The sequence below is a fragment of the Phyllobates terribilis genome, unplaced genomic scaffold, assembly GCF_046119375.1.
Source record: "Phyllobates terribilis strain yellow unplaced genomic scaffold, ASM4611937v1 Scaffold_236__1_contigs__length_3049075, whole genome shotgun sequence".
Lineage (NCBI taxonomy): Eukaryota > Metazoa > Chordata > Amphibia > Anura > Dendrobatidae > Phyllobates > Phyllobates terribilis.
Genome location: NW_027362996.1, coordinates 2,869,851 through 2,894,547, shown reverse-complemented (window position 1 = coordinate 2,894,547; position 24,697 = coordinate 2,869,851). Strand labels below are relative to the sequence as shown.

Genomic DNA, 24,697 nt, shown 5'->3' with positions numbered 1-24,697 from the left:
GGGCATTTGCTAAATAGATGGTGTGTGTGCAACAATATACTGAAAGGTCAATTATATTGTGCAGCTTATCTCACCACCTGTAGTTATTTAGGTGAAAGCTCCAAAATGCTTGCCTAATATGTCTGTTTATCCAAAAGGAAGTATAGAGGGAGAGCTAGATAGATAGCATTGCATTACATTACATTACATGGCAATGCAATGCACAGTTGCTGAAGTTGAACCAAAATGAGCTTGTCATCTGGCTTCTGCAACTTTTAACATGAAAAATCCAATGAGGAGAAGAAAAGCAAAGCCAAAGAGTCCATCCCAAAATCCGACAAACAAGCAAAATGAACAAAAAGCATTGAATTCAATTCTTTCTGATTTTAGAAACTGCATTAAAGAAGGGGTGCACCGGTCCTGGAGATACTGCAATACCAGGTCAATGCGTGGAGTGGACAGAGCAAGCTCTTTTTCCATCTCCCTGTTCTAAAAATCCATTTAATATATGGTCCCCAGATAGGGGACGTATCAGATATTAAACTGATAAGAACAGATACTACACTTGATCTTAGCCAAAAGGCCGAGAAGCGATAACCAGAATTGGTTTCCGACTACGGTGCCACCCAAGGATTCTGAAAAGTCCATTTGTGGAGATGGCCACCTGGACTCCCGTTAAGAAGACATGCTGTCAAACTCTAGATCCCTCACATGCCTGCACTTTTCGGCTTGCTGCTGCTGCAATCCACGCGTTTTAGATCTGCATAACTCCACCTCTTTTAGCACAGTACCCTCAACCCCCGGCTGTTCCCACCCGCCTCAACACCGTTGGAAGGGAGGAGAACCAATTAAGGCGGGGGGGGGGGTGGAACGAGCAGCTGTCTACCCTTAGCAGAAGGGTTGCTGATTAATTACCTCTCCTGCTGCTGCTGCTGCTGGCTGTCCAGCAGCAGACTGAAGGTGGCTGCTGCTGTGCGCAGGTATATAAAGGCTCAGAGCCTATTATGACACGCGCAGCCAGCGTTCCATTGCCACATTCCGTCTACTGCAGGCGGGATACCTGGATGGCTGAATGTCACTGAGAAGCTCACAGAGACCGCCATAAGCAACAGTTTAAAAGAATGCCACAGACTAATCAACCAAACTTTTTGGGTTGGTTTCTCTTTTATAGTCTGCAGGCATTAAATGAAAGAAGTCAGTGTTCCAGCAGAGGGAGACAACGTTTCAGAAAAGGCATTGTAGCAAACCAAAAAAGAAATTTTAAGCGCAGCAGAGTAACCAGCTCACATACCTGTTAGCTCAGGTGAGTTTAAAAGGCTGCTGTTGATAACAAGGGCATTTGCTAAATAGATGGTGTGTGTGCAACAATATACTGAAAGGTCAATTATATTGTGCAGCTTATCTCACCACCTGTAGTTATTTAGGTGAAAGCTCCAAAATGCTTGCCTAATATGTCTGTTTATCCAAAAGGAAGTATAGAGGGAGAGCTAGATAGATAGCATTGCATTACATTACATTACATGGCAATGCAATGCACAGTTGCTGAAGTTGAACCAAAATGAGCTTGTCATCTGGCTTCTGCAACTTTTAACATGAAAAATCCAATGAGGAGAAGAAAAGCAAAGCCAAAGAGTCCATCCCAAAATCCGACAAACAAGCAAAATGAACAAAAAGCATTGAATTCAATTCTTTCTGATTTTAGAAACTGCATTAAAGAAGGGGTGCACCGGTCCTGGAGATACTGCAATACCAGGTCAATGCGTGGAGTGGACAGAGCAAGCTCTTTTTCCATCTCCCTGTTCTAAAAATCCATTTAATATATGGTCCCCAGATAGGGGACGTATCAGATATTAAACTTATAAGAACAGATACTACACTTGATCTTAGCCAAAAGGCTGAGAAGCGATAACCAGAATTGGTTTCCGACTACGGTGCCACCCAAGGATTCTGAAAAGTCCATTTGTGGAGATGGCCACCTGGACTCCCGTTAAGAAGACATGCTGTCAACCTCTAGATCCCTCACATGCCTGCACTTTTCGGCTTGCTGCTGCTGCAATCCACGCGTTTTAGATCTGCATAACTCCACCTCTTTTAGCACAGTACCCTCAACCCCCGGCTGTTCCCACCCGCCTCAACACCGTTGGAAGGGAGGAGAACCAATTAAGGCGGGGGGGGGGGTGGAACGAGCAGCTGTCTACCCTTAGCAGGAGGGTTGCTGATTAATTACCTCTCCTGCTGCTGCTGCTGCTGGCTGTCCAGCAGCAGACTGAAGGTGGCTGCTGCTGTGCGCAGGTATATAAAGGCTCAGAGCCTATTATGACACGCGCAGCCAGCGTTCCATTGCCACATTCCGTCTACTGCAGGCGGGATACCTGGATGGCTGAATGTCACTGAGAAGCTCACAGAGACCGCCATAAGCAACAGTTTAAAAGAATGCCACAGACTAATCAACCAAACTTTTTGGGTTGGTTTCTCTTTTATAGTCTGCAGGCATTAAATGAAAGAAGTCAGTGTTCCAGCAGAGGGAGACAACGTTTCAGAAAAGGCATTGTAGCAAACCAAAAAAGAAATTTTAAGTGCAGCAGAGTAACCAGCTCACATACCTGTTAGCTCAGGTGAGTTTAAAAGGCTGCTGTTGATAACAAGGGCATTTGCTAAATAGATGGTGTGTGTGCAACAATATACTGAAAGGTCAATTATATTGTGCAGCTTATCTCACCACCTGTAGTTATTTAGGTGAAAGCTCCAAAATGCTTGCCTAATATGTCTGTTTATCCAAAAGGAAGTATAGAGGGAGAGCTAGATAGATAGCATTGCATTACATTACATTACATGGCAATGCAATGCACAGTTGCTGAAGTTGAACCAAAATGAGCTTGTCATCTGGCTTCTGCAACTTTTAACATGAAAAATCCAATGAGGAGAAGAAAAGCAAAGCCAAAGAGTCCATCCCAAAATCCGACAAACAAGCAAAATGAACAAAAAGCATTGAATTCAATTCTTTCTGATTTTAGAAACTGCATTAAAGAAGGGGTGCACCGGTCCTGGAGATACTGCAATACCAGGTCAATGCGTGGAGTGGACAGAGCAAGCTCTTTTTCCATCTCCCTGTTCTAAAAATCCATTTAATATATGGTCCCCAGATAGGGGACGTATCAGATATTAAACTGATAAGAACAGATACTACACTTGATCTTAGCCAAAAGGCCGAGAAGCGATAACCAGAATTGGTTTCCGACTACGGTGCCACCCAAGGATTCTGAAAAGTCCATTTGTGGAGATGGCCACCTGGACTCCCGTTAAGAAGACATGCTGTCAACCTCTAGATCCCTCACATGCCTGCACTTTTCGGCTTGCTGCTGCTGCAATCCACGCGTTTTAGATCTGCATAACTCCACCTCTTTTAGCACAGTACCCTCAACCCCCGGCTGTTCCCACCCGCCTCAACACCGTTGGAAGGGAGGAGAACCAATTAAGGCGGGGGGGGGGTGGAACGAGCAGCTGTCTACCCTTAGCAGGAGGGTTGCTGATTAATTACCTCTCCTGCTGCTGCTGCTGCTGGCTGTCCAGCAGCAGACTGAAGGTGGCTGCTGCTGTGCGCAGGTATATAAAGGCTCAGAGCCTATTATGACACGCGCAGCCAGCGTTCCATTGCCACATTCCGTCTACTGCAGGCGGAATACCTGGATGGCTGAATGTCACTGAGAAGCTCACAGAGACCGCCATAAGCAACAGTTTAAAAGAATGCCACAGACTAATCAACCAAACTTTTTGGGTTGGTTTCTCTTTTATAGTCTGCAGGCATTAAATGAAAGAAGTCAGTGTTCCAGCAGAGGGAGACAACGTTTCAGAAAAGGCATTGTAGCAAACCAAAAAAGAAATTTTAAGCGCAGCAGAGTAACCAGCTCACATACCTGTTAGCTCAGGTGAGTTTAAAAGGCTGCTGTTGATAACAAGGGCATTTGCTAAATAGATGGTGTGTGTGCAACAATATACTGAAAGGTCAATTATATTGTGCAGCTTATCTCACCACCTGTAGTTATTTAGGTGAAAGCTCCAAAATGCTTGCCTAATATGTCTGTTTATCCAAAAGGAAGTATAGAGGGAGAGCTAGATAGATAGCATTGCATTACATTACATTACATGGCAATGCAATGCACAGTTGCTGAAGTTGAACCAAAATGAGCTTGTCATCTGGCTTCTGCAACTTTTAACATGAAAAATCCAATGAGGAGAAGAAAAGCAAAGCCAAAGAGTCCATCCCAAAATCCGACAAACAAGCAAAATGAACAAAAAGCATTGAATTCAATTCTTTCTGATTTTAGAAACTGCATTAAAGAAGGGGTGCACCGGTCCTGGAGATACTGCAATACCAGGTCAATGCGTGGAGTGGACAGAGCAAGCTCTTTTTCCATCTCCCTGTTCTAAAAATCCATTTAATATATGGTCCCCAGATAGGGGACGTATCAGATATTAAACTTATAAGAACAGATACTACACTTGATCTTAGCCAAAAGGCTGAGAAGCGATAACCAGAATTGGTTTCCGACTACGGTGCCACCCAAGGATTCTGAAAAGTCCATTTGTGGAGATGGCCACCTGGACTCCCGTTAAGAAGACATGCTGTCAACCTCTAGATCCCTCACATGCCTGCACTTTTCGGCTTGCTGCTGCTGCAATCCACGCGTTTTAGATCTGCATAACTCCACCTCTTTTAGCACAGTACCCTCAACCCCCGGCTGTTCCCACCCGCCTCAACACCGTTGGAAGGGAGGAGAACCAATTAAGGCGGGGGGGGGGGTGGAACGAGCAGCTGTCTACCCTTAGCAGGAGGGTTGCTGATTAATTACCTCTCCTGCTGCTGCTGCTGCTGGCTGTCCAGCAGCAGACTGAAGGTGGCTGCTGCTGTGCGCAGGTATATAAAGGCTCAGAGCCTATTATGACACGCGCAGCCAGCGTTCCATTGCCACATTCCGTCTACTGCAGGCGGGATACCTGGATGGCTGAATGTCACTGAGAAGCTCACAGAGACCGCCATAAGCAACAGTTTAAAAGAATGCCACAGACTAATCAACCAAACTTTTTGGGTTGGTTTCTCTTTTATAGTCTGCAGGCATTAAATGAAAGAAGTCAGTGTTCCAGCAGAGGGAGACAACGTTTCAGAAAAGGCATTGTAGCAAACCAAAAAAGAAATTTTAAGTGCAGCAGAGTAACCAGCTCACATACCTGTTAGCTCAGGTGAGTTTAAAAGGCTGCTGTTGATAACAAGGGCATTTGCTAAATAGATGGTGTGTGTGCAACAATATACTGAAAGGTCAATTATATTGTGCAGCTTATCTCACCACCTGTAGTTATTTAGGTGAAAGCTCCAAAATGCTTGCCTAATATGTCTGTTTATCCAAAAGGAAGTATAGAGGGAGAGCTAGATAGATAGCATTGCATTACATTACATTACATGGCAATGCAATGCACAGTTGCTGAAGTTGAACCAAAATGAGCTTGTCATCTGGCTTCTGCAACTTTTAACATGAAAAATCCAATGAGGAGAAGAAAAGCAAAGCCAAAGAGTCCATCCCAAAATCCGACAAACAAGCAAAATGAACAAAAAGCATTGAATTCAATTCTTTCTGATTTTAGAAACTGCATTAAAGAAGGGGTGCACCGGTCCTGGAGATACTGCAATACCAGGTCAATGCGTGGAGTGGACAGAGCAAGCTCTTTTTCCATCTCCCTGTTCTAAAAATCCATTTAATATATGGTCCCCAGATAGGGGACGTATCAGATATTAAACTGATAAGAACAGATACTACACTTGATCTTAGCCAAAAGGCCGAGAAGCGATAACCAGAATTGGTTTCCGACTACGGTGCCACCCAAGGATTCTGAAAAGTCCATTTGTGGAGATGGCCACCTGGACTCCCGTTAAGAAGACATGCTGTCAACCTCTAGATCCCTCACATGCCTGCACTTTTCGGCTTGCTGCTGCTGCAATCCACGCGTTTTAGATCTGCATAACTCCACCTCTTTTAGCACAGTACCCTCAACCCCCGGCTGTTCCCACCCGCCTCAACACCGTTGGAAGGGAGGAGAACCAATTAAGGCGGGGGGGGGGTGGAACGAGCAGCTGTCTACCCTTAGCAGGAGGGTTGCTGATTAATTACCTCTCCTGCTGCTGCTGCTGCTGGCTGTCCAGCAGCAGACTGAAGGTGGCTGCTGCTGTGCGCAGGTATATAAAGGCTCAGAGCCTATTATGACACGCGCAGCCAGCGTTCCATTGCCACATTCCGTCTACTGCAGGCGGAATACCTGGATGGCTGAATGTCACTGAGAAGCTCACAGAGACCGCCATAAGCAACAGTTTAAAAGAATGCCACAGACTAATCAACCAAACTTTTTGGGTTGGTTTCTCTTTTATAGTCTGCAGGCATTAAATGAAAGAAGTCAGTGTTCCAGCAGAGGGAGACAACGTTTCAGAAAAGGCATTGTAGCAAACCAAAAAAGAAATTTTAAGCGCAGCAGAGTAACCAGCTCACATACCTGTTAGCTCAGGTGAGTTTAAAAGGCTGCTGTTGATAACAAGGGCATTTGCTAAATAGATGGTGTGTGTGCAACAATATACTGAAAGGTCAATTATATTGTGCAGCTTATCTCACCACCTGTAGTTATTTAGGTGAAAGCTCCAAAATGCTTGCCTAATATGTCTGTTTATCCAAAAGGAAGTATAGAGGGAGAGCTAGATAGATAGCATTGCATTACATTACATTACATGGCAATGCAATGCACAGTTGCTGAAGTTGAACCAAAATGAGCTTGTCATCTGGCTTCTGCAACTTTTAACATGAAAAATCCAATGAGGAGAAGAAAAGCAAAGCCAAAGAGTCCATCCCAAAATCCGACAAACAAGCAAAATGAACAAAAAGCATTGAATTCAATTCTTTCTGATTTTAGAAACTGCATTAAAGAAGGGGTGCACCGGTCCTGGAGATACTGCAATACCAGGTCAATGCGTGGAGTGGACAGAGCAAGCTCTTTTTCCATCTCCCTGTTCTAAAAATCCATTTAATATATGGTCCCCAGATAGGGGACGTATCAGATATTAAACTGATAAGAACAGATACTACACTTGATCTTAGCCAAAAGGCCGAGAAGCGATAACCAGAATTGGTTTCCGACTACGGTGCCACCCAAGGATTCTGAAAAGTCCATTTGTGGAGATGGCCACCTGGACTCCCGTTAAGAAGACATGCTGTCAACCTCTAGATCCCTCACATGCCTGCACTTTTCGGCTTGCTGCTGCTGCAATCCACGCGTTTTAGATCTGCATAACTCCACCTCTTTGAGCACAGTACCCTCAACCCCCGGCTGTTCCCACCCGCCTCAACACCGTTGGAAGGAAGGAGAACCAATTAAGGCGGGGGGGGGTGGAACGAGCAGCTGTCTACCCTTAGCAGGAGGGTTGCTGATTAATTACCTCTCCTGCTGCTGCTGCTGCTGGCTGTCCAGCAGCAGACTGAAGGTGGCTGCTGCTGTGCGCAGGTATATAAAGGCTCAGAGCCTATTATGACACGCGCAGCCAGCGTTCCATTGCCACATTCCGTCTACTGCAGGCGGGATACCTGGATGGCTGAATGTCACTGAGAAGCTCACAGAGACCGCCATAAGCAACAGTTTAAAAGAATGCCACAGACTAATCAACCAAACTTTTTGGGTTGGTTTCTCTTTTATAGTCTGCAGGCATTAAATGAAAGAAGTCAGTGTTCCAGCAGAGGGAGACAACGTTTCAGAAAAGGCATTGTAGCAAACCAAAAAAGAAATTTTAAGTGCAGCAGAGTAACCAGCTCACATACCTGTTAGCTCAGGTGAGTTTAAAAGGCTGCTGTTGATAACAAGGGCATTTGCTAAATAGATGGTGTGTGTGCAACAATATACTGAAAGGTCAATTATATTGTGCAGCTTATCTCACCACCTGTAGTTATTTAGGTGAAAGCTCCAAAATGCTTGCCTAATATGTCTGTTTATCCAAAAGGAAGTATAGAGGGAGAGCTAGATAGATAGCATTGCATTACATTACATTACATGGCAATGCAATGCACAGTTGCTGAAGTTGAACCAAAATGAGCTTGTCATCTGGCTTCTGCAACTTTTAACATGAAAAATCCAATGAGGAGAAGAAAAGCAAAGCCAAAGAGTCCATCCCAAAATCCGACAAACAAGCAAAATGAACAAAAAGCATTGAATTCAATTCTTTCTGATTTTAGAAACTGCATTAAAGAAGGGGTGCACCGGTCCTGGAGATACTGCAATACCAGGTCAATGCGTGGAGTGGACAGAGCAAGCTCTTTTTCCATCTCCCTGTTCTAAAAATCCATTTAATATATGGTCCCCAGATAGGGGACGTATCAGATATTAAACTGATAAGAACAGATACTACACTTGATCTTAGCCAAAAGGCCGAGAAGCGATAACCAGAATTGGTTTCCGACTACGGTGCCACCCAAGGATTCTGAAAAGTCCATTTGTGGAGATGGCCACCTGGACTCCCGTTAAGAAGACATGCTGTCAACCTCTAGATCCCTCACATGCCTGCACTTTTCGGCTTGCTGCTGCTGCAATCCACGCGTTTTAGATCTGCATAACTCCACCTCTTTTAGCACAGTACCCTCAACCCCCGGCTGTTCCCACCCGCCTCAACACCGTTGGAAGGGAGGAGAACCAATTAAGGCGGGGGGGGGGGGTGGAACGAGCAGCTGTCTACCCTTAGCAGGAGGGTTGCTGATTAATTACCTCTCCTGCTGCTGCTGCTGCTGGCTGTCCAGCAGCAGACTGAAGGTGGCTGCTGCTGTGCGCAGGTATATAAAGGCTCAGAGCCTATTATGACACGCGCAGCCAGCGTTCCATTGCCACATTCCGTCTACTGCAGGCGGGATACCTGGATGGCTGAATGTCACTGAGAAGCTCACAGAGACCGCCATAAGCAACAGTTTAAAAGAATGCCACAGACTAATCAACCAAACTTTTTGGGTTGGTTTCTCTTTTATAGTCTGCAGGCATTAAATGAAAGAAGTCAGTGTTCCAGCAGAGGGAGACAACGTTTCAGAAAAGGCATTGTAGCAAACCAAAAAAGAAATTTTAAGCGCAGCAGAGTAACCAGCTCACATACCTGTTAGCTCAGGTGAGTTTAAAAGGCTGCTGTTGATAACAAGGGCATTTGCTAAATAGATGGTGTGTGTGCAACAATATACTGAAAGGTCAATTATATTGTGCAGCTTATCTCACCACCTGTAGTTATTTAGGTGAAAGCTCCAAAATGCTTGCCTAATATGTCTGTTTATCCAAAAGGAAGTATAGAGGGAGAGCTAGATAGATAGCATTGCATTACATTACATTACATGGCAATGCAATGCACAGTTGCTGAAGTTGAACCAAAATGAGCTTGTCATCTGGCTTCTGCAACTTTTAACATGAAAAATCCAATGAGGAGAAGAAAAGCAAAGCCAAAGAGTCCATCCCAAAATCCGACAAACAAGCAAAATGAACAAAAAGCATTGAATTCAATTCTTTCTGATTTTAGAAACTGCATTAAAGAAGGGGTGCACCGGTCCTGGAGATACTGCAATACCAGGTCAATGCGTGGAGTGGACAGAGCAAGCTCTTTTTCCATCTCCCTGTTCTAAAAATCCATTTAATATATGGTCCCCAGATAGGGGACGTATCAGATATTAAACTCATAAGAACAGATTTTTTGATTGAAGCTGCATCCAAGGCACTGAAAAATGTGACCGAAGTCACACCAAAACAGCGCACGAGGCGAGGATTCATGTGGACCCTTCCCGGAGGAGAGGGTCCCCAATAAACCATCCCCATCCCTCCGAGCCAGAAGGCCACAGCGAGGGTCAGGGATCTCCGATGCTCTCCCTAGCCGAAGCCGGAGAAGAGCCGTTTTCGTGCTCCCAGCTTCCATCTAGGCTGCCACCCTAGTGGAGCTGGAGCCTGTGTTGGTTTCTCAGCCCAAAGCTGACCGGACCTCCGACCGGGTTTATAAAAATTCCCCTTCCTAGCCCGGAGGCCAGGAATAGGGGGGGTTGCTCAGAAAGTATGATTGGCAAAGGTGCGGCGTGCTACGAAGCCAAGTCTTTCTGGGGTTCCCAGTCCCAGTAAGCTTGGACTCCCACCAGGGCGCCTACTCCTGGGGCACATTGCTCCAAAGCACTCACACTTACCCAGCCTAGTGACTTCGATCCTGGAGGGCCATGTTTTCCATCAGATAACTCTATGAGCCACCTGGCGTACTAACAAGTGCACCAAACCAGTGTGTAATATGCATCAATTTACTAGGGCAGCCCAAGGACAAACTGCCTTTTCAAAAGATACTACACTTGATCTTAGCCAAACAGATACTACACTTGATCTTAGCCAAAAGGCCGAGAAGCGATAACCAGAATTGGTTTCCGACTACGGTGCCACCCAAGGATTCTGAAAAGTCCATTTGTGGAGATGGCCACCTGGACTCCCGTTAAGAAGACATGCTGTCAACCTCTAGATCCCTCACATGCCTGCACTTTTCGGCTTGCTGCTGCTGCAATCCACGCGTTTTAGATCTGCATAACTCCACCTCTTTTAGCACAGTACCCTCAACCCCCGGCTGTTCCCACCCGCCTCAACACCGTTGGAAGGGAGGAGAACCAATTAAGGCGGGGGGGGGGGTGGAACGAGCAGCTGTCTACCCTTAGCAGGAGGGTTGCTGATTAATTACCTCTCCTGCTGCTGCTGCTGGCTGTCCAGCAGCAGACTGAAGGTGGCTGCTGCTGTGCGCAGGTATATAAAGGCTCAGAGCCTATTATGACACGCGCAGCCAGCGTTCCATTGCCACATTCCGTCTACTGCAGGCGGGATACCTGGATGGCTGAATGTCACTGAGAAGCTCACAGAGACCGCCATAAGCAACAGTTTAAAAGAATGCCACAGACTAATCAACCAAACTTTTTGGGTTGGTTTCTCTTTTATAGTCTGCAGGCATTAAATGAAAGAAGTCAGTGTTCCAGCAGAGGGAGACAACGTTTCAGAAAAGGCATTGTAGCAAACCAAAAAAGAAATTTTAAGCGCAGCAGAGTAACCAGCTCACATACCTGTTAGCTCAGGTGAGTTTAAAAGGCTGCTGTTGATAACAAGGGCATTTGCTAAATAGATGGTGTGTGTGCAACAATATACTGAAAGGTCAATTATATTGTGCAGCTTATCTCACCACCTGTAGTTATTTAGGTGAAAGCTCCAAAATGCTTGCCTAATATGTCTGTTTATCCAAAAGGAAGTATAGAGGGAGAGCTAGATAGATAGCATTGCATTACATTACATTACATGGCAATGCAATGCACAGTTGCTGAAGTTGAACCAAAATGAGCTTGTCATCTGGCTTCTGCAACTTTTAACATGAAAAATCCAATGAGGAGAAGAAAAGCAAAGCCAAAGAGTCCATCCCAAAATCCGACAAACAAGCAAAATGAACAAAAAGCATTGAATTCAATTCTTTCTGATTTTAGAAACTGCATTAAAGAAGGGGTGCACCGGTCCTGGAGATACTGCAATACCAGGTCAATGCGTGGAGTGGACAGATCAAGCTCTTTTTCCATCTCCCTGTTCTAAAAATCCATTTAATATATGGTCCCCAGATAGGGGACGTATCAGATATTAAACTGATAAGAACAGATACTACACTTGATCTTAGCCAAAAGGCCGAGAAGCGATAACCAGAATTGGTTTCCGACTACGGTGCCACCCAAGGATTCTGAAAAGTCCATTTGTGGAGATGGCCACCTGGACTCCCGTTAAGAAGACATGCTGTCAACCTCTAGATCCCTCACATGCCTGCACTTTTCGGCTTGCTGCTGCTGCAATCCACGCGTTTTAGATCTGCATAACTCCACCTCTTTTAGCACAGTACCCTCAACCCCCGGCTGTTCCCACCCGCCTCAACACCGTTGGAAGGGAGGAGAACCAATTAAGGCGGGGGGGGGGGTGGAACGAGCAGCTGTCTACCCTTAGCAGGAGGGTTGCTGATTAATTACCTCTCCTGCTGCTGCTGCTGCTGGCTGTCCAGCAGCAGACTGAAGGTGGCTGCTGCTGTGCGCAGGTATATAAAGGCTCAGAGCCTATTATGACACGCGCAGCCAGCGTTCCATTGCCACATTCCGTCTACTGCAGGCGGGATACCTGGATGGCTGAATGTCACTGAGAAGCTCACAAAGACCGCCATAAGCAACAGTTTAAAAGAATGCCACAGACTAATCAACCAAACTTTTTGGGTTGGTTTCTCTTTTATAGTCTGCAGGCATTAAATGAAAGAAGTCAGTGTTCCAGCAGAGGGAGACAACGTTTCAGAAAAGGCATTGTAGCAAACCAAAAAAGAAATTTTAAGCGCAGCAGAGTAACCAGCTCACATACCTGTTAGCTCAGGTGAGTTTAAAAGGCTGCTGTTGATAACAAGGGCATTTGCTAAATAGATGGTGTGTGTGCAACAATATACTGAAAGGTCAATTATATTGTGCAGCTTATCTCACCACCTGTAGTTATTTAGGTGAAAGCTCCAAAATGCTTGCCTAATATGTCTGTTTATCCAAAAGGAAGTATAGAGGGAGAGCTAGATAGATAGCATTGCATTACATTACATTACATGGCAATGCAATGCACAGTTGCTGAAGTTGAACCAAAATGAGCTTGTCATCTGGCTTCTGCAACTTTTAACATGAAAAATCCAATGAGGAGAAGAAAAGCAAAGCCAAAGAGTCCATCCCAAAATCCGACAAACAAGCAAAATGAACAAAAAGCATTGAATTCAATTCTTTCTGATTTTAGAAACTGCATTAAAGAAGGGGTGCACCGGTCCTGGAGATACTGCAATACCAGGTCAATGCGTGGAGTGGACAGAGCAAGCTCTTTTTCCATCTCCCTGTTCTAAAAATCCATTTAATATATGGTCCCCAGATAGGGGACGTATCAGATATTAAACTGATAAGAACAGATACTACACTTGATCTTAGCCAAAAGGCCGAGAAGCGATAACCAGAATTGGTTTCCGACTACGGTGCCACCCAAGGATTCTGAAAAGTCCATTTGTGGAGATGGCCACCTGGACTCCCGTTAAGAAGACATGCTGTCAACCTCTAGATCCCTCACATGCCTGCACTTTTCGGCTTGCTGCTGCTGCAATCCACGCGTTTTAGATCTGCATAACTCCACCTCTTTTAGCACAGTACCCTCAACCCCCGGCTGTTCCCACCCGCCTCAACACCGTTGGAAGGGAGGAGAACCAATTAAGGCGGGGGGGGGGGGGTGGAACGAGCAGCTGTCTACCCTTAGCAGGAGGGTTGCTGATTAATTACCTCTCCTGCTGCTGCTGCTGCTGGCTGTCCAGCAGCAGACTGAAGGTGGCTGCTGCTGTGCGCAGGTATATAAAGGCTCAGAGCCTATTATGACACGCGCAGCCAGCGTTCCATTGCCACATTCCGTCTACTGCAGGCGGGATACCTGGATGGCTGAATGTCACTGAGAAGCTCACAGAGACCGCCATAAGCAACAGTTTAAAAGAATGCCACAGACTAATCAACCAAACTTTTTGGGTTGGTTTCTCTTTTATAGTCTGCAGGCATTAAATGAAAGAAGTCAGTGTTCCAGCAGAGGGAGACAACGTTTCAGAAAAGGCATTGTAGCAAACCAAAAAAGAAATTTTAAGCGCAGCAGAGTAACCAGCTCACATACCTGTTAGCTCAGGTGAGTTTAAAAGGCTGCTGTTGATAACAAGGGCATTTGCTAAATAGATGGTGTGTGTGCAACAATATACTGAAAGGTCAATTATATTGTGCAGCTTATCTCACCACCTGTAGTTATTTAGGTGAAAGCTCCAAAATGCTTGCCTAATATGTCTGTTTATCCAAAAGGAAGTATAGAGGGAGAGCTAGATAGATAGCATTGCATTACATTACATTACATGGCAATGCAATGCACAGTTGCTGAAGTTGAACCAAAATGAGCTTGTCATCTGGCTTCTGCAACTTTTAACATGAAAAATCCAATGAGGAGAAGAAAAGCAAAGCCAAAGAGTCCATCCCAAAATCCGACAAACAAGCAAAATGAACAAAAAGCATTGAATTCAATTCTTTCTGATTTTAGAAACTGCATTAAAGAAGGGGTGCACCGGTCCTGGAGATACTGCAATACCAGGTCAATGCGTGGAGTGGACAGATCAAGCTCTTTTTCCATCTCCCTGTTCTAAAAATCCATTTAATATATGGTCCCCAGATAGGGGACGTATCAGATATTAAACTGATAAGAACAGATACTACACTTGATCTTAGCCAAAAGGCCGAGAAGCGATAACCAGAATTGGTTTCCGACTACGGTGCCACCCAAGGATTCTGAAAAGTCCATTTGTGGAGATGGCCACCTGGACTCCCGTTAAGAAGACATGCTGTCAACCTCTAGATCCCTCACATGCCTGCACTTTTCGGCTTGCTGCTGCTGCAATCCACGCGTTTTAGATCTGCATAACTCCACCTCTTTTAGCACAGTACCCTCAACCCCCGGCTGTTCCCACCCGCCTCAACACCGTTGGAAGGGAGGAGAACCAATTAAGGCGGGGGGGGGGTGGAACGAGCAGCTGTCTACCCTTAGCAGGAGGGTTGCTGATTAATTACCTCTCCTGCTGCTGCTGCTGCTGGCTGTCCAGCAGCAGACTGAAGGTGGCTGCTGCTGTGCGCAGGTATATAAAGGCTCAGAGCCTATTATGACACGCGCAGCCAGCGTTCCATTGCCACATTCCGTCTACTGCAGGCGGGATACCTGGATGGCTGAATGTCACTGAGAAGCTCACAGAGACCGCCATAAGCAACAGTTTAAAAGAATGCCACAGACTAATCAACCAAACTTTTTGGGTTGGTTTCTCTTTTATAGTCTGCAGGCATTAAATGAAAGAAGTCAGTGTTCCAGCAGAGGGAGACAACGTTTCAGAAAAGGCATTGTAGCAAACCAAAAAAGAAATTTTAAGCGCAGCAGAGTAACCAGCTCACATACCTGTTAGCTCAGGTGAGTTTAAAAGGCTGCTGTTGATAACAAGGGCATTTGCTAAATAGATGGTGTGTGTGCAACAATATACTGAAAGGTCAATTAAATTGTGCAGCTTATCTCACCACCTGTAGTTATTTAGGTGAAAGCTCCAAAATGCTTGCCTAATATGTCTGTTTATCCAAAAGGAAGTATAGAGGGAGAGCTAGATAGATAGCATTGCATTACATTACATTACATGGCAATGCAATGCACAGTTGCTGAAGTTGAACCAAAATGAGCTTGTCATCTGGCTTCTGCAACTTTTAACATGAAAAATCCAATGAGGAGAAGAAAAGCAAAGCCAAAGAGTCCATCCCAAAATCCGACAAACAAGCAAAATGAACAAAAAGCATTGAATTCAATTCTTTCTGATTTTAGAAACTGCATTAAAGAAGGGGTGCACCGGTCCTGGAGATACTGCAATACCAGGTCAATGCGTGGAGTGGACAGAGCAAGCTCTTTTTCCATCTCCCTGTTCTAAAAATCCATTTAATATATGGTCCCCAGATAGGGGACGTATCAGATATTAAACTGATAAGAACAGATACTACACTTGATCTTAGCCAAAAGGCCGAGAAGCGATAACCAGAATTGGTTTCCGACTACGGTGCCACCCAAGGATTCTGAAAAGTCCATTTGTGGAGATGGCCACCTGGACTCCCGTTAAGAAGACATGCTGTCAACCTCTAGATCCCTCACATGCCTGCACTTTTCGGCTTGCTGCTGCTGCAATCCACGCGTTTTAGATCTGCATAACTCCACCTCTTTTAGCACAGTACCCTCAACCCCCGGCTGTTCCCACCCGCCTCAACACCGTTGGAAGGGAGGAGAACCAATTAAGGCGGGGGGGGGGGTGGAACGAGCAGCTGTCTACCCTTAGCAGGAGGGTTGCTGATTAATTACCTCTCCTGCTGCTGCTGCTGGCTGTCCAGCAGCAGACTGAAGGTGGCTGCTGCTGTGCGCAGGTATATAAAGGCTCAGAGCCTATTATGACACGCGCAGCCAGCGTTCCATTGCCACATTCCGTCTACTGCATGCGGGATACCTGGATGGCTGAATGTCACTGAGAAGCTCACAGAGACCGCCATAAGCAACAGTTTAAAAGAATGCCACAGACTAATCAACCAAACTTTTTGGGTTGGTTTCTCTTTTATAGTCTGCAGGCATTAAATGAAAGAAGTCAGTGTTCCAGCAGAGGGAGACAACGTTTCAGAAAAGGCATTGTAGCAAACCAAAAAAGAAATTTTAAGCGCAGCAGAGTAACCAGCTCACATACCTGTTAGCTCAGGTGAGTTTAAAAGGCTGCTGTTGATAACAAGGGCATTTGCTAAATAGATGGTGTGTGTGCAACAATATACTGAAAGGTCAATTATATTGTGCAGCTTATCTCACCACCTGTAGTTATTTAGGTGAAAGCTCCAAAATGCTTGCCTAATATGTCTGTTTATCCAAAAGGAAGTATAGAGGGAGAGCTAGATAGATAGCATTGCATTACATTACATTACATGGCAATGCAATGCACAGTTGCTGAAGTTGAACCAAAATGAGCTTGTCATCTGGCTTCTGCAACTTTTAACATGAAAAATTCAATGAGGAGAAGAAAAGCAAAGCCAAAGAGTCCATCCCAAAATCCGACAAACAAGCAAAATGAACAAAAAGCATTGAATTCAATTCTTTCTGATTTTAGAAACTGCATTAAAGAAGGGGTGCACCGGTCCTGGAGATACTGCAATACCAGGTCAATGCGTGGAGTGGACAGAGCAAGCTCTTTTTCCATCTCCCTGTTCTAAAAATCCATTTAATATATGGTCCCCAGATAGGGGACGTATCAGATATTAAACTGATAAGAACAGATACTACACTTGATCTTAGCCAAAAGGCCGAGAAGCGATAACCAGAATTGGTTTCCGACTACGGTGCCACCCAAGGATTCTGAAAAGTCCATTTGTGGAGATGGCCACCTGGACTCCCGTTAAGAAGACATGCTGTCAACCTCTAGATCCCTCACATGCCTGCACTTTTCGGCTTGCTGCTGCTGCAATCCACGCGTTTTAGATCTGCATAACTCCACCTCTTTTAGCACAGTACCCTCAACCCCCGGCTGTTCCCACCCGCCTCAACACCGTTGGAAGGGAGGAGAACGAATTAAGGCGGGGGGGGGGGGGGTGGAACGGGCAGCTGTCTACCCTTAGCAGGAGGGTTGCTGATTAATTACCTCTCCTGCTGCTGCTGCTGGCTGTCCAGCAGCAGACTGAAGGTGGCTGCTGCTGTGCGCAGGTATATAAAGGCTCAGAGCCTATTATGACACGCGCAGCCAGCGTTCCATTGCCACATTCCGTCTACTGCAGGCGGGATACCTGGATGGCTGAATGTCACTGAGAAGCTCACAGAGACCGCCATAAGCAACAGTTTAAAAGAATGCCACAGACTAATCAACCAAACTTTTTGGGTTGGTTTCTCTTTTATAGTCTGCAGGCATTAAATGAAAGAAGTCAGTGTTCCAGCAGAGGGAGACAACGTTTCAGAAAAGGCATTGTAGCAAACCAAAAAAGAAATTTTAAGCGCAGCAGAGTAACCAGCTCACATACCTGTTAGCTCAGGTGAGTTTAAAAGGCTGCTGTTGATAACAAGGGCATTTGCTAAATAGATGGTGTGTGTGCAACAATATACTGAAAGGTCAATTATATTGTGCAGCTTATCTCACCACCTGTAGTTATTTAGGTGAAAGCTCCAAAATGCTTGCCTAATATGTCTGTTTATCCAAAAGGAAGTATAGAGGGAGAGCTAGATAGATAGCATTGCATTACATTACATTACATGGCAATGCAATGCACAGTTGCTGAAGTTGAACCAAAATGAGCTTGTCATCTGGCTTCTGCAACTTTTAACATGAAAAATCCAATGAGGAGAAGAAAAGCAAAGCCAAAGAGTCCATCCCAAAATCCGACAAACAAGCAAAATGAACAAAAAGCATTGAATTCAATTCTTTCTGATTTTAGAAACTGCATTAAAGAAGGGGTGCACCGGTCCTGGAGATACTGCAATACAAGGTCAATGCGTGGAGTGGACAGAGCAAGCTCTTTTTCCATCTCCCTGTTCTAAAAATCCATTTAATATATGGTCCCCAGATAGGGGACGTATCAGATATTAAACTGATAAGAACAGATACTACACTTGATCTTAGCCAAAAGGCCGAGAAGCGATAACCAGAATTGGTTTCCGACTACGGTGCCACCCAAGGATTCTGAAAAGTCCATTTGTGGAGATGGCCACCTGGACTCCCGTTAAGAAGACATGCTGTCAACCTCTAGATCCCTCACATGCCTGCACTTTTCGGCTTGCTGCTGCTGCAATCCACGCGTTTTAGATCTGCATAACTCCACCTCTTTTAGCACAGTACCCTCAACCCCCGGCTGTTCCCACCCGCCTCAACACCGTTGGAAGGGAGGAGAACCAATTAAGGCGGGGGGGGGGGGTGGAACGAGCAGCTGTCTACCCTTAGCAGGAGGGTTGCTGATTAATTACCTCTCCTGCTGCTGCTGCTGCTGGCTGTCCAGCAGCAGACTGAAGGTGGCTGCTGCTGTGCGCAGGTATATAAAGGCTCAGAGCCTATTATGACACGCGCAGCCAGCGTTCCATTGCCACATTCCGTCTACTGCAGGCGGGATACCTGGATGGCTGAATGTCACTGAGAAGCTCACAGAGACCGCCATAAGCAACAGTTTAAAAGAATGCCACAGACTAATCAACCAAACTTTTTGGGTTGGTTTCTCTTTTATAGTCTGCAGGCATTAAATGAAAGAAGTCAGTGTTCCAGCAGAGGGAGACAACGTTTTAGAAAAGGCATTGTAGCAAACCAAAAAAGAAATTTTAAGCGCAGCAGAGTAACCAGCTCACATACCTGTTAGCTCAGGTGAGTTTAAAAGGCTGCTGTTGATAACAAGGGCATTTGCTAAATAGATGGTGTGTGTGCAACAATATACTGAAAGGTCAATTTTATTGTGCAGCTTATCTCACCACCTGTAGTTATTTAGGTGAAAGCTCCAAAATGCTTGCCTAATATGTCTGTTTATCCAAAAGGAAGTATAGAGGGAGAGCTAGATAGATAGCATTGCATTACATTACATTACATGGCAATGCAGTGCACAGTTGCTGAAGTTGAACCAAAATGAGCTTGTCATCTGGCTTCTGCAACTTTTAACATGAAAAATCCAATGAGGAGAAGAAAAGCAAAGCCAAAGAGTCCATCCCAAAATCCGACAAACAAGCAAAATGAACAAAAAGCATTGAATTCAATTCTTTCTGATTTTAGAAACTGCATTAAAGAAGGGGTGCACCGGTCCTGGAGATACTGCAATACCAGGTCAATGCGTGGAGTGGACAGAGCAAGCTCTTTTTCCATCTCCCTGTTCTAAAAATCCATTTAATATATGGTCCCCAGATAGGGGACGTATCAGATATTAAACTGATAAGAACAGATACTACACTTGATCTTAGCCAAAAGGCCGAGAAGCGATAACCAGAATTGGTTTCCGACTACGGTGCCACCCAAGGATTCTGAAAAGTCCATTTGTGGAGATGGCCACCTGGACTCCCGTTAAGAAGACATGCTGTCAACCTCTAGATCCCTCACATGCCTGCACTTTTCGGCTTGCTGCTGCTGCAATCCACGCGTTTTAGATCTGCATAACTCCACCTCTTTTAGCACAGTACCCTCAACCCCCGGCTGTTCCCACCCGCCTCAACACCGTTGGAAGGGAGGAGTACCAATTAAGGCAGGGGGGGGGGGTGGAACGAGCAGCTGTCTACCCTTAGCAGGAGGGTTGCTGATTAATTACCTCTCCTGCTGCTGCTGCTGCTGGCTGTCCAGCAGCAGACTGAAGGTGGCTGCTGCTGTGCGCAGGTATATAAAGGCTCAGAGCCTATTATGACACGCGCAGCCAGCGTTCCATTGCCACATTCCGTCTACTGCAGGCGGGATACCTGGATGGCTGAATGTCACTGAGAAGCTCACAGAGACCGCCATAAGCAACAGTTTAAAAGAATGCCACAGACTAATCAACCAAACTTTTTGGGTTGGTTTCTCTTTTATAGTCTGCAGGCATTAAATGAAAGAAGTCAGTGTTCCAGCAGAGGGAGACAACGTTTCAGAAAAGGCATTGTAGCAAACCAAAAAAGAAATTTTAAGCGCAGCAGAGTAACCAGCTCACATACCTGTTAGCTCAGGTGAGTTTAAAAGGCTGCTGTTGATAACAAGGGCATTTGCTAAATAGATGGTGTGTGTGCAACAATATACTGAAAGGTCAATTATATTGTGCAGCTTATCTCACCACCTGTAGTTATTTAGGTGAAAGCTCCAAAATGCTTGCCTAATATGTCTGTTTATCCAAAAGGAAGTATAGAGGGAGAGCTAGATAGATAGCATTGCATTACATTACATTACATGGCAATGCAATGCACAGTTGCTGAAGTTGAACCAAAATGAGCTTGTCATCTGGCTTCTGCAACTTTTAACATGAAAAATCCAATGAGGAGAAGAAAAGCAAAGCCAAAGAGTCCATCCCAAAATCCGACAAACAAGCAAAATGAACAAAAAGCATTGAATTCAATTCTTTCTGATTTTAGAAACTGCATTAAAGAAGGGGTGCACCGGTCCTGGAGATACTGCAATACCAGGTCAATGCGTGGAGTGGACAGAGCAAGCTCTTTTTCCATCTCCCTGTTCTAAAAATCCATTTAATATATGGTCCCCAGATAGGGGACGTATCAGATATTAAACTGATAAGAACAGATTTTTTTTTTTTATCGAAAGCCCGAATTCGTGTACAAAACCCGAGTGCGCTTAAAAAAGTGACAAGTGCCACAAAAAAAGTGCACTAGGATGCTGGTCTTCTTGAAACCCTCTGCAAAAGGAGAAGGGTCCCCCAAACCATTTCCCGTCCCTCCGAGCCAAAAGGCCACAGCGAGGAACAGGGACAAAAAGCCACCTCCAGTCGAAGCCAGAGGCGACCCAATCTTACCCCCAGCACCTGCCCGAGTTCTCACCCGAGCAAGGCACTGGGAGCCAAAGACTGTGCTCCCCTCCCGGAAGAGGGGAGCCAACAACGCTCTCCTCCCGAAAGAGGAGAGCCAGGGGGGTTCAGGGGGGAGCGGAACCTGATGGCCACACACTCCCCCCCTAGACCTGCCAAGAGAGGAACCCGTAAGGGAACCGCATCCCGACAAAATCCTAGTAGGACGTGACACACGTGAATAAGTGGACACACAGTGACAAAGAAATTAAATAAATAGTGAAGGTTTCACAGTATAATACTGCCCGGACCTTCGACCGGGAATTGAAAAATTCCCCATCCTAAGGCCAGAAGGCCCGGAATAAGGGTGTGTGCGAAGAAAGAAAATTTGAAGTGCTTGTGCAAATGTGCCATAAACTCAAGTGGGGTTCCCAATCCCAGTGAGTTAAGGCACCCCAGGGTCACCACTCCTGGGGCACTTCACACTTCGGGCTTTCGATCTTCCCCGGCCCAATGGCGTCGATCCTGGGGGGCCATGCTTTCCACCAGATGACTATATTAGCCACCTGGCGTACTAACAAGCGCCTAAACCCCAGTGTGCATAATGTATCAATCTACTAGGGCGGCCAACATCCAAAACCGCCTTTTCGAAAGATACTACACTTGATCTTAGCCAAAAGGCCGAGAAGCGATAACCAGAATTGGTTTCCGACTACGGTGCCACCCAAGGATTCTGAAAAGTCCATTTGTGGAGATGGCCACCTGGACTCCCGTTAAGAAGACATGCTGTCAACCTCTAGATCCCTCACATGCCTGCACTTTTCGGCTTGCTGCTGCTGGAATCCACGCGTTTTAGATCTGCATAACTCCACCTCTTTTAGCACAGTACCCTCAACCCCCGGCTGTTCCCACCCACCTCAACACCGTTGGAAGGGAGGAGAACCAATTAAGGCGGGGGGGGGGGTGGAACGAGCAGCTGTCTACCCTTAGCAGGAGGGTTGCTGATTAATTACCTCTCCTGCTGCTGCTGCTGCTGGCTGTCCAGCAGCAGACTGAAGGTGGCTGCTGCTGTGCGCAGGTATATAAAGGCTCAGAGCCTATTATGACACGCGCAGCCAGCGTTCCATTGCCACATTCCGTCTACTGCAGGCGGGATACCTGGATGGCTGAATGTCACTGAGAAGCTCACAGAGACCGCCATAAGCAACAGTTTAAAAGAATGCCACAGACTAATCAACCAAACTTTTTGGGTTGGTTTCTCTTTTATAGTCTGCAGGCATTAAATGAAAGAAGTCAGTGTTCCAGCAGAGGGAGACAACGTTTCAGAAAAGGCATTGTAGCAAACCAAAAAAGAAATTTTAAGCGCAGCAGAGTAACCAGCTCACATACCTGTTAGCTCAGGTGAGTTTAAAAGGCTGCTGTTGATAACAAGGGCATTTGCTAAATAGATGGTGTGTGTGCAACAATATACTGAAAGGTCAATTATATTGTGCAGCTTATCTCACCACCTGTAGTTATTTAGGTGAAAGCTCCAAAATGCTTGCCTAATATGTCTGTTTATCCAAAAGGAAGTATAGAGGGAGAGCTAGATAGATAGCATTGCATTACATTACATTACATGGCAATGCAATGCACAGTTGCTGAAGTTGAACCAAAATGAGCTTGTCATCTGGCTTCTGCAACTTTTAACATGAAAAATCCAATGAGGAGAAGAAAAGCAAAGCCAAAGAGTCCATCCCAAAATCCGACAAACAAGCAAAATGAACAAAAAGCATTGAATTCAATTCTTTCTGATTTTAGAAACTGCATTAAAGAAGGGGTGCACCGGTCCTGGAGATACTGCAATACCAGGTCAATGCGTGGAGTGGACAGAGCAAGCTCTTTTTCCATCTCCCTGTTCTAAAAATCCATTTAATATATGGTCCCCAGATAGGGGACGTATCAGATATTAAACTGATAAGAACAGATACTACACTTGATCTTAGCCAAAAGGCCGAGAAGCGATAACCAGAATTGGTTTCCGACTACGGTGCCACCCAAGGATTCTGAAAAGTCCATTTGTGGAGATGGCCACCTGGACTCCCGTTAAGAAGACATGCTGTCAACCTCTAGATCCCTCACATGCCTGCACTTTTCGGCTTGCTGCTGCTGCAATCCACGCGTTTTAGATCTGCATAACTCCACCTCTTTTAGCACAGTACCCTCAACCCCCGGCTGTTCCCACCCGCCTCAACACCGTTGGAAGGGAGGAGTACCAATTAAGGCAGGGGGGGGGGGTGGAACGAGCAGCTGTCTACCCTTAGCAGGAGGGTTGCTGATTAATTACCTCTCCTGCTGCTGCTGCTGCTGGCTGTCCAGCAGCAGACTGAAGGTGGCTGCTGCTGTGCGCAGGTATATAAAGGCTCAGAGCCTATTATGACACGCGCAGCCAGCGTTCCATTGCCACATTCCGTCTACTGCAGGCGGGATACCTGGATGGCTGAATGTCACTGAGAAGCTCACAGAGACCGCCATAAGCAACAGTTTAAAAGAATGCCACAGACTAATCAACCAAACTTTTTGGGTTGGTTTCTCTTTTATAGTCTGCAGGCATTAAATGAAAGAAGTCAGTGTTCCAGCAGAGGGAGACAACGTTTCAGAAAAGGCATTGTAGCAAACCAAAAAAGAAATTTTAAGCGCAGCAGAGTAACCAGCTCACATACCTGTTAGCTCAGGTGAGTTTAAAAGGCTGCTGTTGATAACAAGGGCATTTGCTAAATAGATGGTGTGTGTGCAACAATATACTGAAAGGTCAATTATATTGTGCAGCTTATCTCACCACCTGTAGTTATTTAGGTGAAAGCTCCAAAATGCTTGCCTAATATGTCTGTTTATCCAAAAGGAAGTATAGAGGGAGAGCTAGATAGATAGCATTGCATTACATTACATTACATGGCAATGCAATGCACAGTTGCTGAAGTTGAACCAAAATGAGCTTGTCATCTGGCTTCTGCAACTTTTAACATGAAAAATCCAATGAGGAGAAGAAAAGCAAAGCCAAAGAGTCCATCCCAAAATCCGACAAACAAGCAAAATGAACAAAAAGCATTGAATTCAATTCTTTCTGATTTTAGAAACTGCATTAAAGAAGGGGTGCACCGGTCCTGGAGATACTGCAATACCAGGTCAATGCGTGGAGTGGACAGAGCAAGCTCTTTTTCCATCTCCCTGTTCTAAAAATCCATTTAATATATGGTCCCCAGATAGGGGACGTATCAGATATTAAACTGATAAGAACAGATACTACACTTGATCTTAGCCAAAAGGCCGAGAAGCGATAACCAGAATTGGTTTCCGACTACGGTGCCACCCAAGGATTCTGAAAAGTCCATTTGTGGAGATGGCCACCTGGACTCCCGTTAAGAAGACATGCTGTCAACCTCTAGATCCCTCACATGCCTGCACTTTTCGGCTTGCTGCTGCTGCAATCCACGCGTTTTAGATCTGCATAACTCCACCTCTTTTAGCACAGTACCCTCAACCCCCGGCTGTTCCCACCCGCCTCAACACCGTTGGAAGGGAGGAGAACCAATTAAGGTGGGGGGGGGGGGGGGTGGAACGAGCAGCTGTCT

General features: G+C 45.6%; 18 non-coding genes and 2 pseudogenes across 18 annotated transcripts; all 20 read right to left on the bottom strand.

Moving 5' to 3' along the window:
• Positions 1-383: 383 nt before the first annotated feature.
• LOC141216182 (U2 spliceosomal RNA) lies at positions 384-574 on the bottom strand. Its single transcript, XR_012285224.1, has one exon. It is a non-coding gene; the product is annotated as a U2 spliceosomal RNA (small nuclear RNA).
• Positions 575-1,695: 1,121 nt separating this feature from the next.
• LOC141216676 (U2 spliceosomal RNA) lies at positions 1,696-1,886 on the bottom strand. Its single transcript, XR_012285700.1, has one exon. It is a non-coding gene; the product is annotated as a U2 spliceosomal RNA (small nuclear RNA).
• Positions 1,887-3,007: 1,121 nt separating this feature from the next.
• Positions 3,008-3,198, bottom strand: LOC141216181 (U2 spliceosomal RNA). The gene has a single exon (XR_012285223.1). It is a non-coding gene; the product is annotated as a U2 spliceosomal RNA (small nuclear RNA).
• Positions 3,199-4,318: 1,120 nt separating this feature from the next.
• LOC141216675 (U2 spliceosomal RNA) lies at positions 4,319-4,509 on the bottom strand. Its single transcript, XR_012285699.1, has one exon. It is a non-coding gene; the product is annotated as a U2 spliceosomal RNA (small nuclear RNA).
• Positions 4,510-5,630: 1,121 nt separating this feature from the next.
• Positions 5,631-5,821, bottom strand: LOC141216180 (U2 spliceosomal RNA). Its single transcript, XR_012285222.1, has one exon. It is a non-coding gene; the product is annotated as a U2 spliceosomal RNA (small nuclear RNA).
• Positions 5,822-6,941: 1,120 nt separating this feature from the next.
• LOC141216179 (U2 spliceosomal RNA) lies at positions 6,942-7,132 on the bottom strand. Its single transcript, XR_012285221.1, has one exon. It is a non-coding gene; the product is annotated as a U2 spliceosomal RNA (small nuclear RNA).
• A 1,119-nt stretch (positions 7,133-8,251) lies between these two features.
• LOC141216178 (U2 spliceosomal RNA) lies at positions 8,252-8,442 on the bottom strand. The gene has a single exon (XR_012285220.1). It is a non-coding gene; the product is annotated as a U2 spliceosomal RNA (small nuclear RNA).
• A 1,122-nt stretch (positions 8,443-9,564) lies between these two features.
• LOC141216765 (U2 spliceosomal RNA) lies at positions 9,565-9,746 on the bottom strand. Its single transcript, XR_012285778.1, has one exon. It is a non-coding gene; the product is annotated as a U2 spliceosomal RNA (small nuclear RNA).
• A 524-nt stretch (positions 9,747-10,270) lies between these two features.
• On the bottom strand, positions 10,271-10,412 carry LOC141216879 (U2 spliceosomal RNA; annotated as a pseudogene).
• A 1,118-nt stretch (positions 10,413-11,530) lies between these two features.
• Positions 11,531-11,721, bottom strand: LOC141216658 (U2 spliceosomal RNA). The gene has a single exon (XR_012285682.1). It is a non-coding gene; the product is annotated as a U2 spliceosomal RNA (small nuclear RNA).
• A 1,121-nt stretch (positions 11,722-12,842) lies between these two features.
• On the bottom strand, positions 12,843-13,033 carry LOC141216177 (U2 spliceosomal RNA). The gene has a single exon (XR_012285219.1). It is a non-coding gene; the product is annotated as a U2 spliceosomal RNA (small nuclear RNA).
• A 1,123-nt stretch (positions 13,034-14,156) lies between these two features.
• On the bottom strand, positions 14,157-14,347 carry LOC141216657 (U2 spliceosomal RNA). Its single transcript, XR_012285681.1, has one exon. It is a non-coding gene; the product is annotated as a U2 spliceosomal RNA (small nuclear RNA).
• A 1,120-nt stretch (positions 14,348-15,467) lies between these two features.
• LOC141216176 (U2 spliceosomal RNA) lies at positions 15,468-15,658 on the bottom strand. The gene has a single exon (XR_012285218.1). It is a non-coding gene; the product is annotated as a U2 spliceosomal RNA (small nuclear RNA).
• A 1,118-nt stretch (positions 15,659-16,776) lies between these two features.
• LOC141216175 (U2 spliceosomal RNA) lies at positions 16,777-16,967 on the bottom strand. The gene has a single exon (XR_012285217.1). It is a non-coding gene; the product is annotated as a U2 spliceosomal RNA (small nuclear RNA).
• Positions 16,968-18,088: 1,121 nt separating this feature from the next.
• On the bottom strand, positions 18,089-18,279 carry LOC141216630 (U2 spliceosomal RNA). Its single transcript, XR_012285655.1, has one exon. It is a non-coding gene; the product is annotated as a U2 spliceosomal RNA (small nuclear RNA).
• Positions 18,280-19,401: 1,122 nt separating this feature from the next.
• On the bottom strand, positions 19,402-19,592 carry LOC141216174 (U2 spliceosomal RNA). Its single transcript, XR_012285216.1, has one exon. It is a non-coding gene; the product is annotated as a U2 spliceosomal RNA (small nuclear RNA).
• Positions 19,593-20,714: 1,122 nt separating this feature from the next.
• LOC141216771 (U2 spliceosomal RNA) lies at positions 20,715-20,898 on the bottom strand. The gene has a single exon (XR_012285784.1). It is a non-coding gene; the product is annotated as a U2 spliceosomal RNA (small nuclear RNA).
• Positions 20,899-21,687: 789 nt separating this feature from the next.
• On the bottom strand, positions 21,688-21,779 carry LOC141216983 (U2 spliceosomal RNA; annotated as a pseudogene).
• Positions 21,780-22,900: 1,121 nt separating this feature from the next.
• Positions 22,901-23,091, bottom strand: LOC141216172 (U2 spliceosomal RNA). The gene has a single exon (XR_012285214.1). It is a non-coding gene; the product is annotated as a U2 spliceosomal RNA (small nuclear RNA).
• A 1,122-nt stretch (positions 23,092-24,213) lies between these two features.
• Positions 24,214-24,404, bottom strand: LOC141216171 (U2 spliceosomal RNA). Its single transcript, XR_012285213.1, has one exon. It is a non-coding gene; the product is annotated as a U2 spliceosomal RNA (small nuclear RNA).
• Positions 24,405-24,697: the final 293 nt, after the last annotated feature.